This window comes from Myodes glareolus, chromosome X (assembly GCF_982192425.1).
Source record: "Myodes glareolus chromosome X, mMyoGla1.1, whole genome shotgun sequence".
NCBI lineage: Eukaryota > Metazoa > Chordata > Mammalia > Rodentia > Cricetidae > Myodes > Myodes glareolus.
This window is the reverse complement of record NC_142053.1, coordinates 134207557-134228335: the sequence shown is the minus strand read 5'-3', so window position 1 is coordinate 134228335 and position 20779 is coordinate 134207557. Positions and strand designations below refer to the sequence as shown.

The 20779-nt window shown below is 40.1% G+C and overlaps 1 long non-coding RNA gene across 1 annotated transcript; it reads left to right on the top strand.

The window, feature by feature from the left end:
• Positions 1–7959: 7959 nt before the first annotated feature.
• On the top strand, positions 7960–20175 carry LOC148117509 (uncharacterized). Its single transcript, XR_015736897.1, has 2 exons — positions 7960–8092; positions 18648–20175. It is a non-coding gene; the product is annotated as an uncharacterized LOC148117509 (long non-coding RNA).
• The last annotated feature ends 604 nt before the right edge of the window (positions 20176–20779 follow it).

The window sequence follows — 20779 nt, the reverse complement described above, 5'->3', positions numbered from 1 at the left end:
TCTATAGATTGCTTTTGGTAGAATTGCCATTTTTACTATGTTGATTCTCCCAATCCAAGAGCAGGGGAGGTCTTTCCATTTTCTGGTATCCTCCTCAATTTCTTTCTTCAAAGACATAAAGTTTTTGTCAAATAGGTCTTTCACTTCCTTGGTTAGAGTAACCCCAAGATATTTTATGCTATTTGTGGCTATCATGAAAGGTGATGCTTCTCTGATTTCCCTCTCTGCTTCTTTATCCTTTGTGTATAGGAGGGCCACTGATTTTTTGGAGTTGATCTTGTATCCTGCCACGTTACTAAAGGTGTTTATCAGCTGTAGGAGTTCTTTGATAGAGTTTTTGGGGTCACTTATGTAAACTATCATATCGTCAGCAAATAACGAAAGTTTAACTTCATCCTTTCCAATACGAATCCCCTTGATCTCCTTATGTTGTCTTATTGCTATTGCTAGAACTTCAAGCACTATATTGAAGAGGTATGGAGAGAGTGGACAGCCTTGTCGTGTTCCTGATTTTAGTGGAAATGCTTTGAGTTTCTTTCCATTCAGTTTGATGTTAGCTGTCGGCTTGCTGTATATTGCTTTTATTATATTTAGGTATGATCCTTGTATCCCCAGTCTCTCCAACACCTTTATCATAAATGGGTGTTGAATTTTGTCAAATGCTTTTTCAGCATCTAGTGAGATGATCATATGGTTTTTTTCTTTCAGTTTATTTATATGATGGATTACATTGATAGATTTGCGTATGTTGAACCAGCCCTGCATCTCTGGAATGAAGCCGACTTGATCATAATGGATAATTTTTCTAATGTGCTCTTGGATTTGGTTTGCCAGTATTTTATTGAGAATTTTCGCGTCGATGTTCATGAGTGAGATTGGCCTGTAATTCTCTTTCTTGGTTGTGTCTTTGTGTGGTTTTGGTATTAGGGTAACTGTAGCTTCATAAAAGGAGTTAGGCAGTGACTCTTCTGTTTCTATATTGTGGAATACGTTAAGGAGTATAGGTATTAGCTCTTCCTGGAAGTTCTGGTAGAATTCTGCATTGAAACCATCTGGTCCTGGGCTTTTTTTGGTAGGGAGATTTTTGATAACAGCTTCTAATTCTTCGCGACTAACAGGTCTATTTAGATTGTTCACCTGTTCTTGGTTAAACTTTGGTATATGGTACTTATCTAAAAAAATGTCCATTTCTTTTACATTTTCCAACTTTGTGGCATATAAACTTTCGTAGTAAGATCTAATGATTCTCTGAATTTCCTCTGTGTCTGTGGTTATGTCCCCCTTTTCATTTCTGATCTTATTAATTTGCATGTTCTCTCTCTGCCGTTTGATTAACTTGGATAGGGGTTTGTCAATCTTGTTGATTTTCTCCAAGAACCAGCTTTTTGATTCATTGATTCTTTGGATTGTTTTCTCTGTTTCTATTTTGTTGATTTCAGCCCTCAGTTTGATTATTTCCAGTCTTCTAGACCTCCTGGGTGAATCAGCTTCTTTTTTTTCTAGATCTTTCAAGTGTGCTGTTAAGTCTCCAATGTGTGCTTTCTCCGTTTTCTTTAATTGGGCACTTAGTACTATGAACTTTCCTCTTAGCACTGCTTTCATAGTGTCCCATAGGTTTGAGTATGTTGTGTCTTTGTTTTCATTAAATTCAAGGAAGACTTTAATTTCTTTCTTTATTTCTTCCTTGACCCAGGGGTGATTTAGTAGTTGACTGTTCAGTTTCCATGAGTTTGTTGGCTTCCTGGGGGGAGCATTGTTGTTGAATTCTAATTTTAGTCCATGGTGATCTGACAAGACACAGGTAGTTACTAATATTTTTTTGTATCTGTGGAAGTTTGCTTTGTTACCGAGTATGTGGTCAGTTTTCGAGAAGGTTCCATGAGCTGCAGAGAAAAAGGTATATTCTTTCCTATTTGGGTGGAGTGTTCTATAGATGTCTGTTAAGTCCATTTGATTCAATACCTCCAATAGGTCTCTCAATTCTCTGCTTGGTTTCTGTCTGATTAACCTGTCCATTGGTGAGAGAGGAGTGTTGAAGTCTCCTACTATTAGTGTGTGTGATTTGATGACCGCCTTGAGTTCTAGAAGAGTTTCTTTTACATGTGTGGGTGCCTTTATATTAGGAGCATAGATATTCAGGATTGAGACTTCCTCCTGATGAATTGTTCCAGTTATGAGTATGAAATGTCCATCTCCATTTCTTCTGATTGATTTTAGTTTGAAGTCGATTTTGTTAGATATTAGAATGGCCATGCCCGCTTGTTTCTTAGGTCCATTTGCTTGGAAAACCTTTTCCCAACCCTTTACTCTGAGTAAGTGTCTGTCTTTGTGGTTGAGGTGTGTTTCTTGTAAACAGCAGAATGTTGGATCCTGTTTTCATATCCAATCTCTAAGTCTGTGTCTCTTTATAGGTGAATTGAGTCCATTGATATTAAGTGATATTAATGACCAGTGGTTGTTGACTCCGGTCATTTTTTTTTTTTTTTTTAGGTAGTAGAGTGTATGTGTTTTTCTTCTTTGATTTGTGCTTGTGAATGGTCGCTAGATGTTCGAGTTATTGTAGGTCGTGTTGGGAATGTTGGATTCCTTCGGTAGTGATTTTCCTTCTAATATTCTCTGTAAGGCTGGATTAGTAGCTACGTATTGTTTAAATTTGTTTTTATCCTGGAATATTTTGTTTTCTCCGTTGATAGTGAACAATAGCTTGGCTGGGTATATTAGTCTGGGTTTGCATCCATGGTCTCTTAGTTTCTGCAGTACCTCTATCCAGGATCTTCTGGCTTTCATGGTTTCCATAGAGAAATCCGATGTAAGCCTGATAGGTTTACCTTTATAAGTTACTTGACCTTTTTCCTTTGCAGCTCTTAAAATTTTTTCTTTAATATTTATGTTTTGTGTTTTGATTATTATATGGCGCGGGGATGTTTTTTCTGATCCAATCTATTCGGTGTTCTGTATGCTTCTTGCACCTTCATAGGAATATCGTTCTTTAGGTTGGGAAAGTTTTCTTCTATAATTTTGTTGAATATATTTTTCTGGGCCTTTGATCTGCAGTTCTTCTCCTTCTTCAATCCCTATTATTCTTAGATTTGGTTTTTTTATTGTGTCCCAGATTTCCTGAATGTTTTGTGAAGAGAATTTGTTAGATTTGCCGTTTTCTCTGACCAGAGCATTTATTTTCTCTATGATATCTTCAGAATCTGAGATTCGTTCTTCTATCTCTTGTATTCTATTGGTTATGCTTGATTCTGTAGTCTCCGCTCGTTTGCCTAGGTTTTCCATATCCAGCCGGTTCTCGTTTTGTGTTTTCTTCATTGCCTCCATTTCAGTTTTCAATTCTTGGACTGTTCCCTTTACTTGTTTGATTGTTTCTTCTTGGTTTCTCAGGGTATCACTCACGGATTTACTTATTTCTTCAAACTTTTTGTTATATTTCTCATCCATTTCTATACTCATTTCTTCAAACTTTTTGTTATACTTCTCGACCAGTTCCTTAAGGGAGTTATTCATATCCTGTTTAAGGGACTCTACTGCTTTCATAATGGCACTTTTTTCCACTTCATCTGGGTTAGAGTGTTCAAATCCTTCTGTTGTAGGGTCGTTGGGATCTGATATTTTCATGTTGTTTTTCAGATTGTTGGAGGAGGTCTTGCCTTGGCGTCTGCCCATCTCTTCGATCAAATGCTCTCTATTGGAACTTCTGGTATCGGGTCAGGTTCCCTTGTTGGGCAGGGAGTTCACTGATAGAATGCCTACCTTTCCCCAGGCAGGGTATTGAAGCACAGGCACTCCCTCTTTCCGGGATGCCCCTACAGAGCAGGCCCAGTGTGCAAGGCAGCTGAACTGGGGAAATTTTATGGCCTCAGTGGGAGGGGAGAAATATAGAAATTTGTACCTGGATGGAAGCTGGGATGGCATGCGGGAGAGCCTAGCAGGGTGGAGCCAGCAGAGCAGGCTGACCTGGGAGTCTATGGGGTCGGGGAGAGTCCTAGCTCCCCCTCGTCGGGCCCCTGCCGCGGGCCCGATTCAACTCACCACTCCGAAGGCCCTCTGGATGGAAGCTGGGATGGCTGGTGGGGAAGCTAGCAGGGTGGAGCCAGCAGAGCAGGCTGACCTGGGAGTCTATGGGGTCGGGGAGAGTCCTAGCTCCCCCTCGCCCGGGCCCCTGCCGCGGGCCCGAATCCGAATTTGGGGTTTTTTAATTTAGATTTCTTGCTTTATCTCTCTGGACCTCAGTTTATCAGTAAATTAGTAAAATGAGAGTTTGTACAAGATAATACCTAACGACCCTTTTAGGTCTGTTCTGGGATTCTATGACTTAGAAACATCTGAACAGTTTACATTTTCAGCTGGAGGCTTTTGTGTCTTACAGAAGGCAAAGAATGACTAAATGGAGTTTGATAACTAGTTCCTAAACCTGGCACATAGTGGGATTTGTCAAGACCAAAGGCAACAGAAACCAAACAGAACACTGGGTAAAATCCTGCACTACCATGCTGAGAAAGTCATTTGCAACTCTGATTCTGAAACCTCTCAAAAAAACTCATAGTGGAACTGGATAATGCCCAGAGGAGAGCAGCTAAGATAACTGGAAATGCAGGGGACCTTCTCTTTGAAGGCATGGGGAAAGGCTTACAATCGTGTTACTAATGAATAGGAGATACAGTCCAGATTTATACACATTTTTGAAATAGGTACGTGTGTGTGTGTGTGTGTGTGTGTGTGTGTGTGTGTGTGTGTGGAGGGGTGAAGCCTGACTCATTCAATGGGCCTTGATAATTCTACATCTGGGGAAAAATCCCTTGAAGATTGAAATGGATAAATTAAATGCCTTCTACTCTAGGTAACCCTGATAGGGGTGTGGGATTGGGATAATAAACCATATGTCCCATAAGAAGTTCTATGAGCTCTTTACATTGACTCAAAGTACAAAGATATTCATTGATAATGATGAACCTAGATCATCTAAGCATGGACACAAATGTTGACGGTCCATCAAGGAAGGTAGAGCTGAACTCTTCTAAAGCAGCATAGTGCCCATTCAGAAGAAACAGCAGGACAAAATGTTAGCAATTTGCTTTTCCTTTACCCATTTTGTTTTTATTTTATTATTATTCTATAGAAGTAATTGTCATTTCCAAAGAGCAAATACAAGTAACTCAGATTATAAAGTGTAAATTGAATTTTTTCCACTGCTAACAAAAGTACTTGCTCATTTCTCATTGTAAAAAGGTATATGCATATATGTATATCTATCTGATATAGATGTATCTCAAAGATCTCCATATGGTCAGGGCATGTAAACAGTTTTCCTGATAACAGTTATATAATATATCACTGTGCGACTTGACCGTAATTTATTTAGCCTAATAATGAACAAGTAAATTGTCTGCAGCATTCTTCACATTTGCAGTATTACAATGCACATTTTTCAATCTTGTTCATATTTGCATTTTTGTTCTCTTGTCTGTCAAGTTGCTTTTGCACAATAATTTTCTAGGAAAAGTAGTGCTTTTTTAATTATATCACATGATAGCTTTTGACAAAATAGCTAAATATGCTTTCCAAACTCTGGTCTGTTTATGAGTGTCCCCTTTTCTGTACTTTTTCACAGGGTAGCGATTTTTATGCTTCCGTGTCTTCATACATCTCCTCCTGGATAAACAGAGACATATTCCATTAAGTATGTTATTGGTCTCCTAAGAGTAAGAGCACAGATGTTGTGAGGATAGCAAAGTGGAACTTGGAGAAATGCCATAGAATCCTATCTCCACTGGCCACATGGATAAAATACTGAAGTTTTCTGATGAACTTCATTTCTATATTCTCAAATATAGAATTTACTTGATCATATGTTCATTTGATTATAAATCTCACAGAATTAACATATAATTAGAACCCTCATGGCGGTCAGGTCAGGTTAAATGAAATCATGGTAGTTTTCTTTAAACACAATTACGTCGATCGTGCTGTTGGCTCTCTCTGTCCCTTTTCTTGCTTGTTCACTCTACCTGTATCCAGTAAAGTAGAAATTATTGGTTCAGTGTGTTCCTTTTAATCTGAAACAATTTTGAATGTATTAACTATAACAAAGATTATAGTTTGTTTGAATTCGAAAGCAAAGGTGTCATGGTGTCATATGCATCTCAGAATTATGTGCATAATACTAAAACAAGGAAGTTACAGCCAAAGAATAAATCCATGAATAAAAATATTTTATCCTAACTGGGTGGTGGTGATGTGTATCTTTAACCCCAGCACTTGGAAGGCAGAGGCAGGTGGATCTCTGAGTTCAAGGCTAGCGTAGTTTACAGAGGCCAGCCTGGTCTACAAGAGCTAGTTTCAGGACAGCTAGGGCTACACAGAGAAATCCTGTGTTGAAACAACAACAACAATGAAAGAAAATATTTCATCACTGGAAAACAGATGGGAATGTGATAACAAGATCAGCCTTTAGGAAAACCTTAGTGAGGTGTGTGTGTGTGTGTGTGTGTGTGTGTGTGTGTGTGTGTGTGTTTGTTTTAGTGGTCCACGTGCTTCTGAAATATACCTCCTGTCTCAAGTTATACAACACGAAGAAAGAATGCCAGAGCTTGGCAGCTAACTGTTGGGAAAAAATAGCCTTTCTTGCTCCTCCACCTCAGCTTGCAGCATATGGTCCTCGACTATCACAGGCAGAAAGACAAGCTGATCACCCAATGCTTGACTGAGACCTTGCCTTACTCCTGTCGTGTTACATCTGAATGCACCAGGTCAAGAGGAAGGTGTTTTTCAAACGGCATGTGGAATCTAAACTAGTAATTTCAATATGATTATAGACCGGAACATTGGTTGGCTGCTCCCTGGCACCATGGCTTTTATTGCCATGGCTACACTTCCCTGACCTGTGACCAAAAGCATTCACTGGCTTCATGATGCCTTTTCATTTGAAAACCATACAGAAAATTTGAAGCCCTAGCATTCAGAGGGATTTGTATGCAGAACCTAATTCTCATACAAAATAAATAAGAATCTCTTCCTCTTTAGCAACACTGCCAACTTGTTTACTTCAAGGGGGCAATTATGCACCTGCCAAAAGCACACTGGCAAATAGCCCCCCTGTATTTGAATTTGAAAGTCAGGCCCTCAAGAGGCTTAGGCTCAGAAAGAACCCAGTGAGAGCTTACTTTGGGGGGACTCATGCTCAATGTGAAATTTGCATCTTAATAAAGAGAATTTCCTTCTATTTGGGGCTAAAAGAGAGAGAAAATGATGAAAGGGAGTGAAGACTTACCTTCCCAATTAAGGAGTCCCAGTGGATCAGACTTGCTAATAGAAACCCAATTAAAATACATTTTTGAAGGATTTGGTGAGAACTTGTAAATATCCAAATCTGGTACTGGATTGTCAGCTTTTTTTTTTTGGTATTTTTTAAGTTTGCAATTACATATTGTTGCGTGTTGCATACTAAATAGAACTAAAGGAAATTAAGTCTGGTTAATCAAACCCTTAGCAATCAGCAGAACCATTTAGAGCTTGAAATGGCTTCAGAATTCCTTGTAGTTCACGAGTCACAGCCTCTTGTTTCAAAGGAGAAGGCTGTGATTAATCGGAGAATCTGGGCAGCTTCATTTGTGTCTGAAGATCGAAAAACACTGCGCTTAGTAAGTTCACAGCCTCACTGCCAACAGGCAGGAACCTGCCAGGTTGGGAGGGTACAGCCATCTGGAACAGCAGAGAACAGGGTGAAGAAAGCCTTTTCAATTTGCAGAGAAAGCAATTACTACATAAAATGAGCGAGATGGGACTCAAAAATGAATGCCCCGTCTACCCACCTGCTGTTCTTGATCTAGAAATAATTCCGTCCTTTGGTTATTTGCAGGGAGCGTTGGGAAGGAAACACATTTCCTAAATCCCCATGGCTACAGAGATTGCTGCAATGGTTATCATCCGGCCCAACACCCCTGGATTCCTGTGGACTGTTACACGGCTCGGCTGACTCTGAGTCACCAGCACCTGCTGCTATGAAGAACCTCGGTGTCCTCACTGCTGATAAGCGCAGCATGAGTGGTGCATCCAAGAAGGTGAAATGGCTGCCTTGGGCTCATTGCAGGTATTAGCACTCTCAGTTTTATCTCTGATGCAAGTCAGAAGACTGGAATAATAAAAAGTTAACCCATTAATCTTTTAACCCATTATGCATGAATCTGAGAATATGTTGAAAAGAACCTTTTATTAAACCTACTTCTGGGATTCCAAGACCCTTTCCTGGGGTCTTTACAATGTCAAGCTTTACAAACACTCAACTATGAGTGTCTTAATTTTGTTTCTCTAGGAAACAGATCTCAGACCAAGTGCTGGGTCTATGTTTGGAGGCGGGGGGTGGGAGGCTGGGGGTGGGAGGCTTGGGATGGGGGAGGATTCGATTCCAGGGAACACTGTTGGGTGAGGTGGAAAACTTAACAAAGAAGGAAAAGAAAATAGTAAGGGAGGTTTTCCAGCTACTGTAGAATCAATAGAGAAACTTTGAGAGATAGTACAGAACAAGAGTTGGTGAACTAAATCTACTGTCCAAACCCAGCCTGGTTGTGTACAGCTTATCCAGTATCTAGTAGTCAAGTAATTATCACTATGATGAAATATCTTAGATAATGATAGTTAATTTATAAAGACAAAAGGCTCAATTTTTGTTCAAAATTTTGGAGTCTGGGATGAAATCTCCCCACTTCATGAGATAGGAAGCAAAAAGATAGGGTTCAAACTAGGATCTTACAGCACCCCTTATAGGCAAAAATGACCTAAGAACCTCTCACTAAAGTTTTTACTACTTTCCAATAATAATACCACCATGGAGACAAAGTCTTTAATATGCTTTTGAAGGGAGCTTTAACATCTAAATTAAATTCAGCACATAAGAAGGCTTTCTATGCTTGCAATTATGTACAAATGTCCGAAAGAGCTATTTGTAACATAAAATTAAATGGGATTCAAACTTTCATGATCACAAAGACTTTTAATGGAACCTAACCATGTTGATTCATTTACATATTGTTGTTCCCTTCACTCTTGAACACAGAGATGAATAATTACACAAGAGACCATGTGGCCCACACAGACTACAATATTTTGAACTTAGCCATAATATTGCTATGATGTACAACATGTACCTTAGAATAATTTCATCTAGGGAGCATGAAAGTACTTCCCCACCAATTTCTATCTATCGCTGTCACTGCTCCTGCATGCTTTTTACTTCCCAGCTATACTAGCCTGTTCTGTCATAAATGGAGAACACTCAGGTATTGTGAGCTTCTGCGAAGATTCATTTCTAACCCCTAAAGGTGTAATTTTGTATTTCTATCATTAAACAATAAAACATATAATTTGTATATTATTAGTTTTCTAATTTCCCCAGAAAACTCAGCTGCATCTGGGCTCAAGAACATAAGATAAAATAAATATTTCTGCATGTTTTCTAAATGTGGTTTGAAACAAGCAATATTAACAAGTTACATAAAGGTTCTGAAGGACCCCAACTCATTTTAGCCACAGTTATGTCATTTTGCAAAGAAGCTCAGTTCAGAGAAGGGCCCCCCGGAATGCTGAGCAAAGCAGGATACCTGAGGTCAGAACGAGGACAGCCTTATCAGGCTGCAGGACAGGGGATTTATGGTCAGACATCTGGTGAGATACCCAGGACAGCCTTATCAGGCTGTGGGACAGGGGATTTATGGTCAAGACATCTGGCCTAGGTGGAAACAAAGACTTCAAAAGACTGACCATATATGCTTGAGATAGGGACAGGTCAGTTATCTGGTTTCTTTGGTCCAGGCCAAGGACCACGAGGCCTGCCCTCAAATTCACCCCTCGCCTCATTCAAACTGACCAATGGGACCCCTGTAACTGCGCTTCTGCTTCTGTAACATTGCTTCTGCCTATATAAAGATACCTCAAGACGTAGCTCGGGGTGCTCAGTTCTCCATGTGACTGCAGCACCCACAGGCCTGTGAACATTAAAGTTTGCCTCTTGTTCTTGCATCCAGTGGCTCTCGGACCTGGTTCTTGGGCACGGGTCTCCACGCGTGTGAGACACCCTCCGGTGCTCTTTCAGTTCAAAATACACAGCCTATATGTAGCAGCGGTGGTGCAGGGAAGTATCTTTTCCTTGTTGGCATTATCTATGGTTACGAGAAAATAGATCTGAAGAATATCTTTTTACATGACTTCACTGTTGTAGAGAGCTGGGTGGAGCCGCACCTTTAAGATGGCGCCGGCTGCCGCCCTCCACGATCCCGAAAGTGAGTGCTCTCTCAGTGGTAAACAACACCTTATTTGGCTAAGGCCAGGATCACGCGATGATCTTATGCTGCTTGCGTATAAGTGGACCTATGGACAGTGCCCACTTGGCGATCCAGGGTAGGCTGCCTGAGGCTATTTAAGGGCTTGGAGAGGCTTGCCTGGGGTGAGAAACAAGAAAGAAATGAGTTCCTGAGTAAACTGCCTGCCAGAAGAGCTCCGGTGCTGGTCGAGGCGGTCGCGACACACCGTGATGGCTAATCTTGGTTGTCAACCTGACATGCCTTGGAGGCAGCAAACTCAACTGAAAAATTGCCTCTGGAAGGCATTTTCTTCATTACTAACTGATGCAGAAGGGTCCAGCTTACTGTGTGTGGTGCTACCCCTAGGCATACGGGTCTGGGCAGTATAAGAAAAGTATCTAATAATCAAGCCAAAGATGCAAGCCAGTTAGTGGTGTTCCTCCATGGTATCTGTTTCACTTCTTGCCTTGACTTCTGCCCTGCATTCCTATAGCCTCTAAGTTACAGTTAACCTTTCCTTCCCAAGTAGTATTTGGTCAATGTTTTAGCACAGAAACAGAGAGGCAGACTAAGACATTCCCTAATCATATTGTAATTCCCTATGTAGGTAGTTAAAGCAGACAGTGATAGTGCACACCTTTAATCCCAGCACTTGGGAGGCAGAGACAAGCAGATCTCTGTGAGTTCGAGGCCAACCTGGTCTACAAGAGTTAGTTCCAGGGCAGAGAAACCTTCTCTCAGAAAAAAAAAAGCAACAAAACCCAGTTTGGTTAGAATGTTATCAAAATCCAAATGAACACAAAATTTCATCTGATTATTGCATTTAATAAATAACTGAAAGCAATGAATAATAAAAGGAAGAAACATTGTCTGAATAACTGTAAGATAAAGTTCCCATTAATCAAACTTATTCTGCTAGTAGATTCTAGACTATTTATTCCCAAGACTTACATATTCTTCTGTATGAGCACATTAAAAACAAAGAGTAGGGGCTGGAGAGATGGCTCAGTGGTTAAGATTGCCCTTGAAAAGGACCCAGGTTCAATTCCCAGCACCCACATGATGCTCAGAGCTGTCTGTAACTCCAGTTCCAGGGACTCCAACTCCCTCATGCAGCCCTATTAGTAGGCAAAACACAAATGCATATGAAATAAAAATAAAAAACAAAAAAAGAACGAAGACTAATTTGAGTCAATCCAGCCTTCTTAGGGTATGCTATGATGAAACAACAACAACAACAAAAACAGTTTGGGAGGAAAAGGTTTATTTTACTTACACATCTTCATCACTGTTTATCACTGAAGGAAGTCAGAGCAGGAACTCAAGACAGGAACCTGGAGGCAGGAGCTAATGCAGAGGCCATGGAGGGGTGCTGCTTACTGGCTTGCTCCCCATGGCTTGCTCATCCTGCTTTCTTATAGAACCCAAGACTGCCAGCCCAGGCATGGCAGCACCCACCATGTGCTGGACCCTCCCTCGCTGGTCACTAAATGAGAAAATGTTTTACAGCTGGATCTCATAGAGTTGAGGCTCCCTCCTCTCTGATGACTCCAGCTTGTGTCAAGTTGACACCCAAAACTAGCCAGCACACCAGCCTTATATCCAAACACTGAAATGCTCAAACCTTACTCCCCTTTCTCTAAAAGTGAGAACAGCAGTACTGCTTAAAACCCAAAAGGAGCAATGCATAAAATAGTAAATCCAAAACAAGTTCCATTTTTCATTCAGAAATTACTTGAAGTTCTCTAGTCATCCAACTTAAGCCCACTTGTTTACTCCAATAACATTAAAGGCTCTTGTGTTTTAGATGTATTTTCCCAATCTAACATTAAATTGCTGGAAGAAGAAAGTCTGTTTGTCCTAGGCCAGACGCACAATTACAACAAATTGTACACTTTATTGATCTTGCTCATAACATTATTTCATGCTACACACTCTAGAGAATGCTTAGACTAAATGCAGCCAAATTTCGTCATGCCCGCATGAATTCCCCTGCTGATCTGACGCTTAACCTTGCTGTCGTGGGATTTGCCCACAGACATGTGTGCCTCCTATGCAAAGCTCTCCTTGTTTTCCAGTTTTAGGAGAATTATGGCCCATAATAGCAAGGTAGGAAAACAGTCGTCTTATCTGTCCTGGTCAGCTTCTGAGTCTCACCCTTCTCATGTTGTTCCAAGTTCAAACGGCACTTTTCTCCAATTATTTAAGGAGTCTCATAATTCCTTGTATTCATTCATTCGGTTATTTTTTTTTCATTTGATAAATCTTTGAGTTTCAGTGTGTTAGGCAATAGCCCATTGTTACCTTCACCTCATCTCTAGCTAACATAGTCATATTGTCTCCCCTGCCCAACTGAAGCAGAGCAGGCAAGGAATGTGTGCACTATATAAGGGCCTCCTATTACAACAGGCACCAGGAGCACATAAGAGATTTCTACAACTTTGAATGGTAGAGTAAGGAAAAGGATATTGACTCTGGACTTGAAACACTCTGGGTTGAATTCCCAGAAAGATTTCAACTAGGTTTTACAAACAAGACTTACTTACTGGACCTTGAAGGTCTTTTAGTGGTTGAGTATGTCTGGCCATCAAAAGAAATAGAAGTTACTAAACACTGCAGACTAGAGTTCTAGGTAAGGTATAGATAGACAATGTAGCTTTGTAATGAATTCTATAGCTTTGGGAATGTATTATAACTGTAGGTCAACTGTGTGCTGTGGAATTAGTTCCATAATCAATAGTAGAGGGATACCGCCTGTGCCCTCAGCTAAGCTACGCAATGTGGTACATGACCACACAACATCAGTTTTGTTTCTTCTCTATAAGAATAAATAAATAAATTATTTATTTATTCATTTTACATCTTGGCCACAGTTTCCCCTTCCCTCCCTCTTCTCCACCCAGTCCCTTCCTCCACCCTTCTCTGTTCCCACCCCCAATGTCCTCCTTCTCTTAAATCAGACCTTATGCTTCCAACCTTAGATTTCGACTAGATTTGAAGAAAAGATTTCTGCAATTTTAGTGTGTTTCCATCTTCTATTGGCTCTCTTTTTATTGGATAAATACTAGCTGCTATGGTCATATTCTTGAAAGGAGACCATCACACAAAAACAAATTTCATTAATAACCATAAGATCATACATACCTCAGAATATCAAAATATCACCTTTTAAATCTGAGGTTAACCACTCTTCCTCGGGCTGCTATGCAGCAGGAGCAGGAAGTGTCTGTTGAATGTGCTCTAATTGCCCCGCCTGAGCAGGACAGGCATTACTGGCCATCCACATACCTCTGTATGCAGATTCAGAGTATTTCTCAACATAAAGTTTAGGAAACCGTTAACAATATGAAGCCTAGGGAAGTTTGCTTGACATTCTTGGCATATTAAGCAATGAATCCCATTCTTGGGGATTGATATCAAGAAAATTATTTTTGAGATAGGTTTGATCTAGTTTTTAATTTGAAAGGGATGAAGAGAAAGAATGTGAGAGCAAATAGTGAATTGCTCATATAAAGAATGTTTTTTTTTCCATTTTCCTGAGGAGAATGCTTACTGGATTTAATTTCTATTCTAGCAGATGGATTTTAGCATTTAAACACAATCACTTGGGTTTGAAAAGTCCTCTCATGGGTCATTTAGCTCATTTCTTAGCAGCAACACAAGGTAGATCTCATTATTTTTCTTAAATCCTGTCTTAAAGATGAATGAGCATCTAATGAGTCTTTAAATGGTGGTTTTACTACCTACTCTGGTAATTTGTCTCATGATTTCTTCATTCGAATAGCTTTATAACTTTCATATTTCAACTGCTACCGATTCTCTGATATTTATCTAAAATTTCTCCACAGCATTAGAAGTCCATTGCTGTATCCCCTCTACTCGCCTATTTAACAGTTATTTTTCACTGGTTCTTACATGGAATCTCATCTTTCCTAACTTCAAATGCTTGAAAATAGGGGGTAGTAAGGCCCTCTAGATTTAGTGTCACCGTGGGTAGGTCTTAGCATTGTCTAGTTACTTCTCTATATTCTTTTGTGTCTAATGTTGTTTCAGTCAGGAATCTCTATAGTGTTACACCCTAACATTCATCTCAAATATCTAAACAAGAAAAACTACAAGACATTCTTACCTACTTGATTCTTCCCACACATAGATCAAGTGGGGACTTAACTCTACGGAATGATTTGAGTGAGTCGCTTTTCTAATCAAAACAAACTTCCTAACTCAATAGAAAGACTGAACCAATCATTAAAGAATCCTTCTCTTTGGTTAATTACAAAAATAACCCAAGATTCATCGATATTAATGATCTAAAAGTGCTATCCCACTGTCAGACATTCTTTAATATGAGTTATATACTTTTCAACCAACTTTCTTCCCAAATGGGCAAACATTAGCTTTATGCTGGTGTACCCGGTAGTGATGTTGAAATAAAAAAAAAAGAGTGACAGAAGAGCATCCAAATGAAGCTTTGACTACCTTTCTACATGATAATAAGATAGAAGAAGTAAAAGCTCAAGACACATACACACACACACACACACACACACACACACACAATACAAGCATAAAAACTCAAGGGTAGGCCACACCTTTCTTTTTAAAATCTTGACCTTCAAATTTACATTTTGTTATTAATTCTTCATTCTATTTTTCCTTTTATTGAAAATAGGCATTTTCCTCACGTAATATATCCTGATTATGGTTTCCTTTCCATCTGTTTCACCTAGTTCCTCTTCAACTCCTCTTCCATCCATATCTACCCCATTTCTCTCTCTCATAAAACAAAACAAAACAGAAACAAAAAATGTAGACTTTCGAGGGATAATAATAAAATAAGATAAAACAAAAACTAATACACCAAGATTGGACAAAACAAACAAGCAGAAGGAAAAGAGCCCAAGAGAAGGCACAAGAAACAGGTATTGATCCAATCATAGTCTATATCACACACTAAAGAATCCCATTAAAAAACTGGAAGACATAATACATATACAAAGAACTTTTAAGGTAAAAAGAGAGAAAAATACACATATAAATTAAATAAAATAAAGATACGATATATAAAAAAGCCTTGACATAAAATTATGCAACAAGGAACCTCCAACGATGCCACAAAGTTCATTTTCTGTTGACCAGAAAATGTAGTGCTGGCCCACCAGAAACTGAACTCAGAGTAGTTTGTTTGCCCAGTGCGGAAACTAAATGTTCATTTGCAAGTGGTTAGCAAAGGTATCTGGGTGAGGGATGAGAACATGCGTCCACTTTGTCCAATTCTAGGAGCCCATCTGGTGCAGACCTGTGCAGGCCCTGGGCATGTTCCCTCAATATCCGTGAGTTCATATTTGTATCTATCCTGCTGATGTAGAGGGCCTTGCTTCCCTGGAGTCCTCTATCCCCTCTGACTCTTACATGCTTTCCACCTTCTCTTCTGAAGAGTACCTGATCCCTGAGTGGAGGACTTTAATGGAGACATCTCTTTCAGGACTTAGTGTTCCAAGGTCCCCCAGTCTTTACATATTGTCTGGCTGTAGGTCCCTGTATTTGTTCCCATCTGATGCAAGAAGAACCTTCTCTGATGATGGCTGAGCAAGGCACTGACTGATCTAGCATAGAACATCATCACGAGCCATTTTTCACTATGATTTTTTACACCAACATTATTTGGTTTTACCTTGGGTTGCTAGGCTATCTAGTCTCAGGTTCTTGATCACCCAAGTAGTGTCGGGTATGCCTTTCATCTCATGGAGTGGGCCTTCAGTCAAATCAGATGTTGATTGCTTACTTCCATAAGCTCTGCCCCAGCAATCCTGCAGGCAGTACACCACTGTAGATCAAAAGCTAGTGCTTACATTTCTCCGTATGTAGCTGGCCTACTTGCTTTTCTGGCAGGTTAGGCTGTCAGTTTCGCAGAGAATTCCTGCTGGAACTGGAGGCTGGAACAAGATGAGTGGGGAGGAAGGTTGGGGGAGAAATGGAAAAGGTCACATAAACGGTCTGCTACAGAGATGGGGGTAGTACTGGAGGAGAGGAGGGAGAGGTGAAGATCAGAAGAGGCTCCTTGCCTTCCTGGCCAGTGACCTGCTGGTTTCCAGGGAATGCCGACTGGACTTAAGGACCTTTAATAAAGCAATGGGGTGAGGGGGTGGGGTTGTAGGAGAAGATCTGCACTATCCACTGGAGAGGGAAGTAGGAAGGAAGGGGAGGCAATAGCAGGTTGTCTTCTACAGAGTTGAAGATGAGAATGGGGGGAGGAAGATCTGCAGGTAGCTTCCCTATTGGGAGTGGCCCATGGCTTCCCAAGGAATGCCTGCTGGATGTGGTGGGGAGGAAGGTTGGAGGAGAAGTTCTATATGATTGTTGGGGTTGGGGGCAAAGAGGAAGGGGAGGCTGCGGCAGGTGATTGGCTACAGAGATGACAAAGAGATGGGGGACTGGACTTGGAGAAATGGAGGAGAGGTGAAGATCTGCAGTTACCTACCTGCTTCCCCCACTTGTTTGAATTTATCCCAAATTGATTTTGCTATTTTTATAACATTTGCTTAGGAGATGGTTCCTCAACTGCTGAACAACGGTTTTGACTTATGTAATATAATGTCAAATCAAATAGGTTTTCAAAAAATTATTTGTAAGATGCTTGGATATATACATTTACAGAGTGAAACAGTTATAACAGTCTAGCAGTCTAACATATTCATCATCTCAGTTACCTTTTTCTATGGTAAAAATGTAGGAGGAGGCCACTAGTTAGTTCCTGGCTGTTCAGCCCTGAAATAATTACACAGAAAAATGTATTATTTAAATCACTACTTGGCCCATTATCTCTAGCTTCTCATTGGCTAACTCTTACATCTTAATTTTAATCTATCTCCATTAATCTGTGCATCACCACAAGGTCGTGGCTTACCAGCAAAGTTTTAGCACCTCTGTTTCTGGCGGCTCCATGTCTCCTGACTCCGCCTCCTTTCTCCCAGCATTCAGTCTAGTTTTCCCTGCCTACCTCCATTCTTTTGCCCTATCAGGCCAAGCCAGTTTTTTTTATTAATTAATCAACTGTATTCACAGCATACAAAGGGGAATCCCACATCGTAAAAACATCTAAAATCTATACTTTAATTTATAGTGTATAACATTATCTATAGTTTTATGCTATACATTTGATATTTAGATATGTACATCCCACATAACAGTAACATGGCATACCTTGACCAACATCCTATCCTCCTGGTAACTACTATTCTATTTCTATATCCTTGACCTTTTCATCCTTTTCAACTCCTTGCGCAAGTGTAATGGAAATAATGCACTATTTGCCTTTCGGTGTCTTGTTTCTGTTACTTATCATGTTTTCCTAGTCTATCCAAGCTGTCACAGACAACAGCATTTTCTTATTTTCAAGGCTGAACAACATTCCTTTGTATCTACTACATTCCTTGAGTTCTTTTAGCCACCATCCATCCACTGATGGACACTGAGGCTGACTTCATATCTTGGGTGTTGTGAGTAATGCTATAATGAGCATAACACTACATCTGCAGCTATCTCTACAGAAGTTGGTATAGTTGCCTTTGGTGTATAGTCATAAGTCTGGGTCATGTGGTACATCATATTAAAAACCCTTAGAGAAACCTCCATATAATCCATTACAATGCTCAAAATAATGGGTGAAGCTTCCTTTCTGTTACACTCTGGCCAGTACTTTTTAATCTTCTGGAGTGTACCTAGATACCTGGAAGAAAAGGAACAAGAAAACAGGACAGGGAATCATGGAAGCTAAGGAAAGAATTGGTTTGAACAGAAGTCTAGCTAGCATCAGCCTGACCCTATAGGGATCTCTAGAGCAAGGACAGCATCCCAGACTCTTCTCCCTTGTGGCAAAAGGCGTTTGTTCCTACAGGCTAAGTAGCTAGAATGCTTGGTATAAAAAGCATTGAGATTTCAGAGTCTTGAGGATTTTGAATTATTCACAAAGACTTTACCTGTTGAGCTTTCTTAATTAGAATGAAAGCTGTCAAACCATTTTGAGTATACACACTCAATCTACACACAGAACTCAGCCATTACTTGTGCTGTGTAACCTTGTAGGCATTGCAGGGTGAGGTGGCCACCAGCTGAGAGCAGTTCTTCACAGAAGAGTACAGCTGTGAGCTGTTAGCAGCCACCACTCAGAGCTGCTAAATATAAAGTAAACAGAGCTAGCCCTGGCTCTGGGTAAACTAGAGTAAGCAGCTGGGGATGGGTGTGCCAGACTTGTAAACAGGGCCTGGGTGGGGCAGCCACACCATCTTTACAGCGGTTAGTCACACGTTTCAGTAGAGGTAATCACTGAACGCTGCTATTTCCTTCTAGAGCAGAGAATTACTAACCGGTTGTGACAGTGTGGGAACCATGCCTACGCTGAAATAATCAACCTCCAGGGCACGTGCGGAGCGGGCACGAGGCTGACTTGGGACGCTTATTAAAGACGCAGATTCCAGTGTCGCTGCAGAGATTCTTCTTGAGGAGCTCGGCTACAGGAGCTGCTTTGTAACAAGGACAGACGCTCACGTTTCTCTTGGAGATTATGGGGTGGTCATAAAATCCAAGCTATTTCAACGATGACAAACATCTTTCTATTTAAAATGTGTTCCCACAACCAAAGGTGAAACGGAGGAGAATTTAACGTTAAAATTTGGCAGTTCCTTCTACAATGACGTTCACAACCGTAAGAAGTATTTTTATAAGGATATTTTAATTAAGCTTGTATCAATTTCCTGTTGGAGGGATCCAAGTAATTGCTTTATAAGGAGCCTTGAATGAAGTGATTGTAAGCATCTGGGGCATAGAAGCCAAAGCTCGCAGCATGAGCCATAGGATCTGCGGAATTCTAAATGGCAGGTGACTCCACCAGCAGTGAATCATAGCCGTTTTAGAATCATGTTCAGATAGTCCAAGGGAATCAGACGCTTATCAGCACAAAGATTTCTGAGAGCTGGCACCCTGAGTCAAAATATAATGGCGTGGATGGGAGAGAAGCGCCTGTTCCTGCAGCTATGATTGTCCATATAAATTGACGTCAGCGTCAATTAGATAGCCTCCCACTAGAAAAGACAGTATATTGATCAGTATTCATGTCTGCTTAACAATGCCTGCTCTGTGTTGGTGATCTAGAGAGAGCCAAAGATCAGAAATGAAACAGTATTTCCAAAGGCAACAACATAAAAGAAACGGAGCTAATCATGTGACACAGAGCCATAATGTGGGTGGCAAGGGAAACAAGACTTATGACTAGCCTTGGGTACATAGCAAGCTCCAGGCTGTGCGACAGAGAAAGACGGCGTCTGAGAGCTGAGGCAGGAGGAGTTTTCAAAGAGTCTAAAGCCAAATTGGACTACACAGTGAATTTCAGGCCAGCCCAGGCTATCAGATAAGACTCTATCTTTAAAATAATGAATGAATTAAGAAACAAAATTTTAAAATGTAAAGATCCTGAATTTACAGCAACTGATCAGCTGCACAAGATTGAGCCCATCTATATTCCCTCATCTATGGTGGGGGAGTTCATGAGGTCCCACTCCTAGCTGAGGAGCTATCGGCAGTTAATAGTTGTTAGGGGAAAGAGCATTGGTTTTCTTTGGGAGTGTGCTCCATGCTCTCTCTACTAAGCAACCCCACAGCCACGCTCATGCAAGCAACCCTAATTAAAGCAAATAACAAAAAGAGACATGAAAGAGTTAGGAGGGGCAGGAGAAGATGATGGGGGTGAATGCTCAAAGTACACAACATACATGTATGAAATTGTCAAAGAAGAAGTAAAAATATTAAAATCCAAAATATAAGATACTATTTATAAATAAATGTTCAACAAATAAATAAATAAAATTAATATCACAAATCAGATGTTAATCAATTACTTTTTCATGTGCTTCTGGGAATGTGACTGTATACCATGAAAGCAAAAGGTCACTTAGGAAGGTCTACTTAATTAGATGAAGTATCTTCCCACAGAATTTTTTTTAATATTGACAATTAATTATACACAGCTGCAATTATTTGTGTCACTTTATTAGGATAGCAAACACAAAGCTACACACTTAAATAAAGCAGCCATTTTACTTATTTTAGGGCTATTTGTTTTGTTCATTGTTTTATTTTTAAAAGCTTATTTTTTTTAAGTTTTAAAAAAAATTCCTACACATAAACAAATACATTATTTATTAAACATATTCCCCCACTCCTTCCTGTTAGTCCCCTTTGTGCTTCAGGTCCTCATATCAGATGGAAGCTGAGTTTCATATGGTTCTATTTCAGGTAAGTTGACACGTGAGGGAGCATATTATGATTTTATGGACCATTAAAAACACAAAATTTTTTAAAGATTACTCAAATCAAAATGTCATTCATGGTCAAAGCAAATACTAGGCTTGGGATGGCTGTTTTCAAAAAGGTTATCAGAGAGGCTGACTCTGCCCAAGGCCATGTTTATAAATATATCATACCTT